This window comes from Trichosurus vulpecula, chromosome 2, assembly GCF_011100635.1.
Source record: "Trichosurus vulpecula isolate mTriVul1 chromosome 2, mTriVul1.pri, whole genome shotgun sequence".
NCBI lineage: Eukaryota > Metazoa > Chordata > Mammalia > Diprotodontia > Phalangeridae > Trichosurus > Trichosurus vulpecula.
The window spans coordinates 3474419-3480871 of NC_050574.1; the positions used below are offsets into that span (position 1 = coordinate 3474419).

A 6453-nucleotide genomic window follows, 5' to 3' on the forward strand; every position below is an offset into this window, starting at 1 on the left:
AAGTGTTGACTCTGACACTCATCAAGGGTATGAGCTTTGCTTAGATCCCCTTTCTCTGTTTCAGTTCACTCCTCTCACTTGATGAGGGTTAGACTATAGGAATTCTGGAGTCTCTTTCAGTTCTAAATCCTGTGACTTTTGATGGTTTAGGAGTTGGTGACATTCCAGGATGTGGCTGTAGACTTCACCCCAGAGGAGTGGGGCCTCTTGGACCATCCTCAGAAGGAGTTGCACAAGGAGGTCATGCTAGAGAATGCCCAGAACCTGCTCTCCCTGGGTAAGGACACTTCCCCTTGCCACTCTAAGTCTGCTGTCAAAGGGAATATCTTCATTCCTGAGTGTGCTGGCTTTGGAGGATTTATCAATTACTAGTAAGGGAAAAGTGCTGTTCTCCTGTGTCATGAATTTTGTCTGCCAAATCTCTGAAATCTTTTCAGGCGGCTTTTCCCTGCGCCCTCTTCCTCTTTGGGAAGAGCCAAGTATTTAGGACATTCTTCTTTGTGAGAAGCATCAGTTTGTAGCTCCCAGCTCCTAGCTATGCCTGGTAGGGCACGTTTGTCCTTCATCTTCCTTTGCATTGCCCCAAATTCCAGCCCAGAAGGTGGGAAAGTAAGGAAGGAAACAAGCATTCCTGTTCACCAACTGTTCACCAGCTGCTGTGCTAAGTGCCTTCTTTACAATATGGTGTCATTAGATGATGTTATTATCCCCACTGGACATTTGACAAATCTGAAGCAAACAGAGGTTAATTGACTTGTCCAGGAGTAGACAGCTAGTAACTGTCTAAGGCTGGATTTAACATCTTGCATTCCTGACTCAAGGCCCAGGGCTCTCGCCACTGCACTGCCAGCTGCCTCTGATTTCTAGATAGTAGAAGTTCTGCAATGGGTACATCCTCATATGAAGAGGGTGCACCAAGACCAAATGTTCTGACTCTGAATTGGCTCCATGATCTTCTCCACATCTCTCCCCAAAGCTCCCAAAATAAATGCTATGGTCACCTTGTTTCAGGACTTCTGGGAACCATCCTGTGTTCCTTGCTTGGCAGGCCCCTGTCAATTCAGGAATAACAGACTGTTCAAGAAGCAGAATTTGGTCCAACTAAGGTTCATTGAGTTCCCCAGCAGGAGAATCTCACCAGAAGAGGCAAAGACTCCCTGAATGAAGAGTCCTAAGGTTTTTATAGGTTTTAGGGAGTGGGGAGCAGGGGAGGGGACAGGGCCACAGCTGACTCATCAGGACCTAATTTTCAGGAGCTCAAGGCAGATCTGGCATATCCTAGTTTGGGTTACTTGCATTACAAGCATTAATGGGAGAATAAGCCAGATCTGGGTGAACATGATGGAGTGATTCTCTAGCTTTGTATGCACACTCTTTTCCCTAAAGAGACCTAAATTAGGGGTACCTAGGTGGCACAGTGAGTTGAGCAATGGCCCTGGAGTCAGGAGGATCTGAGTTCAAATTTGGCTTCAGACATTTGACACACTTACTAGCTGTGTGACCTTGGGCAAGTCACTTAACCCCAATTGCCTTGCCTTCTCCCCTGCAAAAAGAAAGAATTCTGAAAAGACCTAAATTACAAGTTGTTCTCCATCCTCACTCCTGATTCCCCATGCCCAGGGCTGCCAGTTCCCATACAAGATCTGATCTCCTATTTGGAGGAAAGGGAAGCATTATGGCTACTGGAGCAAGAAGGCCTGAGGAGCTTCTGTCCAGGTGAGTGAGGGGCAAGCAGGTATATGAGAGCTGGGATTACAAGAGGCTTCTAGGAGTGGGGGTGAAGCAAGTGCTAGATGTGGGGCAGGAAGACCTGACTTGGAATTCTTTTTGAGACTCTTTTTAGCAGTGGGATCCTGGACAAGTCACTGAACCACTGAGTCACAGTTTCCCCATCTGTAAAATGAGGCAATTGGACATTGAGGCAACTAAACTCTCTTCTATTGATATAAGTCTGTAATCCTATAAAATGTCATTGTTTTTGAATTTGGAGGCATGGACCTCCCCTGAAAGTGAAAAAAGGTGTTAAGCTTTCCAATCTGGGCTATTTGTTAGACCTTCTTCAAGTCAGTGAACATTTATTCAGTGCCTGATACTTGCCAGACCCTCTGCTAAGCACCATGGGAATGAGAAATACAAGGAACAGGCCCTGGTCTCCTGGAGCTCATCAAAGGAAGGAAGGCAAGGGGGTGCTGATAACATGCCAACAACAAAGTAGAAACCTGCTATGGAGAAAACAGATTGGACCTCATTGAGACAAGGAATTGACTAAAGTGAAAGAAGACTGGAAACAGTGGGCTCTAGGTGGGGCTTCAGAGAAGCCAAGGTTAGCATTGTAGGAATGGGGATGGTGAGGAAAGCCTGTGGAGTTCAGAGCTGGAGTGTCATGTTCACAGAACAGAAGGGAGGCCCATACCACTGGATTATAGAATGTTTCATGGGCATATAAGGTGAAAGGAAAGTGGAAGAGTAGGAGAGGAGTTGTTGATAAAGGGGTGTGTAATGGCAGTGCTGGGAGAGAGAGAGGGGTGAATGGGAGAGATGTTACCTAAGGAGGAAACATAGGACTTTGCAGAAGATTAAATGTGCATGTCAGGAGTATGAATGTGTGAGAGTCAGTGAGGAGTGTATGACACTTTACTTATCAACCTGTTGTATTGGAAGAAGGCCTTGGAAACCATTAGTAGGGTAGGAAGATGGGAGGGTTGGGCCAAAGAGAATGAGTTTGGTTTTGGAGAACACTGAGAGGAGTGTCTCTAAAACCCAGAGAGAGGGAGAAAAGTGTGATTGACCATGTCAGAGGCTGCAGAGAAGCCAAGAAGGATGAGAATGAAGAAATGGCCAGTGAATTGATCAATTTTGAGATTTTTGGTGGATTTGGAGCAAGGAGTTTCCATTGAACAATGAAATTTGGAGCTAGACTGCAGAGAATTTCTGAGAAAGGAAAGGAGTTGGAGACACCAGCTGTACATGGGTGTCTCCAGTTGTTTAGTCATGAGATGAAAGAAAGATATTGGAAAATAGCTCTTGGATTGAATGGATCAAGTGAATGAATTTGAGGATTAGAGAGAAATGGTTTTGTTTGTGGCTGTAGAGAAGGGGTCATTAGTGCAGGAGAGACTAAAAAGTAGTGAAATTGTGGGGATTCTGGAGAGGCACCATGCTGAAGAAGATGGTGGGCTGGAATGGGCTGATTTACACATGGAGAGGAGTTTGCTTTAGCAAGCAGAGAGAGGAGTCTTTTATCTGATACTGGTGTCATAAAGGGTGAAAAGGCACTTGATTTATGGGAGATGAGGAGGATGAGGTAACTCTTCATAAATATCCAATTTTTTGATGAAATATAAGACATTGCTCTACTGAGACGGTGAATCGAGGGATGGAAGGTGTGAGCAAGCAATGCGGGAGGGTTTAGGAAGAATGAAAAGATTTGGAAAAGCTGCTGTGGTGAATGAGACAGTTATGTGGTTGTTCAGTCATTTCAGTTGTTTCTGACTCTGCATGATCCCATCTGGGGTTTTCTTGGCAAAGATACTGGAGTAGTTTGCCATTTCCATTTCAGGCTCATTTTACAGATGAGGAAACTGAGGCCAGAAGGCCTAAATGAGTTGCCCAGGGTCACACACCTACTAAGTGTCTGAGGATGGATTTAAAGTGGAGTCTTCATGTCCTCCATCCACTGCAACACCTTCCTGCCCCAAGGGAGTCATTTAAGTAGATGTATTGTTGTCTATTAAGTGTACAATGGTATTGTCTAAAATGTATGTACTTAATTTTAAAATATTTTATTCCTAATAAAAGCTAACTATCATCAGGACCTTCAGTGAATCATAATCTTGCTGGTGGAGGCTCTGGCCCAGTGTTGATGGCTGGTGGTGGCTGCTCAAGGTTGGCGGTGGCTGTGGCAGTTTCTTAAAATAAGGCAACCCTGAAGTTTGCCACGTTGATTGACTCTTCTTTTCCCTTGAACACTTAAAGTCCCATTGTTGAATTGTTAATTGGCCTAATTTCAGTATTGTTGTGTTCAGGGAATAGGAAGACCCAAAGAGAGGGGAGAACAAGTCAACATGCAATAATAAAATATTTCTTTTTAAAAAACAAAAGAAAAGAAAGTTCAGTAGAGAAAGGCCATCTAGAGCCATGGACAGAGCGTGCCCTGTCACAGTGTTGGAGTTCTCGTGTCAGCTGCAGGAATGTTGGGCAGGTCAATCAGTCATTCTGAGCTCATGGTCTCAGCTGTGAATGTAATGGGAATGCGTGGCCTGCCACTGTCAGAGGAGTTTGTGAAGCTCTAATATGATTGTGTGTGAAGGTCTCTGTAAATCCAGTTATCCTGCAAATGTGCGCTACTGACATTTTCAAGTGAATGATTCTGTCCATTGAACATTGAAGACTTTTCTCTTAACTTGAGGAAATGGGATGGGATTCAGTAAGTTTACTTTCTTACAGTGGAAGGACGAGATTATAATTATATGTATGTATACATGTATCTCAGTATATATGTTTTATTGTTTGTTTCTTCCAGAAGGAGAGATTAGACCTGAAATGAAAGAGACTCCTGAAAAGTTAAGGATTTCTGTGGAAGAAACTCATAAGCAAAGCTACATGACCGGTCCCTGTGACATCTCTGGGAGACAAATCTGTGCTGTACTTCACAGAATCCACACAGTAGAGAAACCTTATGATTGTCATCATGGTGGGAAGCACTTGAATCAACAATCACTCCTTATTTATCATGAAAAAGTTCATAATGCAGAGAAAACACATGAGTGTCAGGAATGTGGTAAAGCTTTTAGTGAACACTCGTCATCCATTATACATCAAAGAATTCACACTGGCAGGAAACCTTATGAATGTAATCAATGTAGGAAGACTTTTAGAAGAAGTACTGATCTTACTGCACATCAGAGAATCCACACAGGAATGAAACCTTATAAATGTAATCAGTGTGGTAAGGCTTTTAGAAAAAGCTCTCATCTTGCCAGACATCAGAGAATCCACACTGGAGAAAAACCTTATGAATGTGATAAATGTGGAAAGGCTTTCACACAGAGCTCCTACCTTAATCAACATCAGAGAATTCACACTGGAGAGAAACCTTATGAATGTAATCAGTGTGGAAATTCTTTTAGATTTCAAAGCCATTTTACTTTACATCAAAGAATACACACCGGAGAGAAACCCTATCATTGTGATCAGTGTGGAAAGACTTTCAGATGCAGCTCCAATCTTGCTGTACATCGGAAAAACCACACTGGAGAGAAACCATATGAATGTGATCAGTGTAGAAAGTCTTTTGGAAGAAGCTCTGCTCTTATTAACCATCAGAGAATCCACACTGGAGAGAAACCATATGAATGTAATCAGTGTGGTAAGGCTTTTAGAAAAAGCTCTCATCTTGCTGTACATCAGAGAATCCACACTGGAGAGAAACCATATGAATGTAATGAATGTGGAAAGACTTTCACACAGGGGGCCGGTCTTGCTGCACATCAGAGAAGCCACACTGGAGAGAAACCTTATGAATGTAATTAGTGTGGAAAGGCTTTCAGATATAAAAACCATCTTACTCTGCATCAGAGAATCCACACTGGAGAGGAAGCTTGTGAGTGTAATGAATGTGGAAAGGTTTTCACACTGAGCTCCAATCTTATTCAACATCAAATAGTCCACAATGGAAAGAAACCTTATGAATGTAATTACTGTGGAAAGACTTTCATATATAAAAGTTATCTTGCTACACATCAGAGAATTCATACTGGAGGGATACCTTATGAATGTAATCAATGTGGAAAGGCTTTCAGATGCAGCTTAAGCCTCGCTATACTTCTAATAGTCCACACTGGAGAGAAACCTTATCAATGTACTCAATGTGGAAAGGCTTTCAAACAGAGGGCCCATTTAGATCTAAATCAGAGAAGCCACAGCAGAGAAAAACATTATGGGTGTGATAAATGTGGAAGGGCTTTCACACAGAGGGCTGGTCTTGCTGCGCAGCAGAGAAGCCATACTGGAGAGAAACCTTATGAATGTAATCAATGTGGAAAGGCTTTCAGATACAGCATCAATCATGCTGTACAACAGTGAAGCCACACTGGAGGGAAACTTTATTATGAATGTAATTAATGTCAAAAGGCTTTCAAATCCAACTTCAGTCTTGCTGTACATCTGAGAAACCACACTGGAGAGAAAACTTTTGGGTAAATAGAATGTGGTCAAGTTTTTGTTTTTGAATGTCTGTTTTTAAAACTTTGAGTTCCAAGTTCTCCCCCCTCCTCCCTTCCCACCCACCCTCCCTAAGAAGTCGAGCAATTCAACACAGGCCACATGTGTATCATTATGTATAACCCTTCCACAATACTCATGTTGTGAAAGACTCACTATATTTTGCTCCTTCCCAACCCATCCCCCTTTATTGAATTTTCTCCCTTAACCCTGTCCCCTTTCAAAAGTGTG

The 6453-nt window shown here is 42.8% G+C and overlaps 1 pseudogene; it reads left to right on the plus strand.

The window, feature by feature from the left end:
• The window catches only part of LOC118838732, a 30876-nt pseudogene extending 24698 nt beyond the window's left edge, over window positions 1-6178 (plus strand).
• The last annotated feature ends 275 nt before the right edge of the window (window positions 6179-6453 follow it).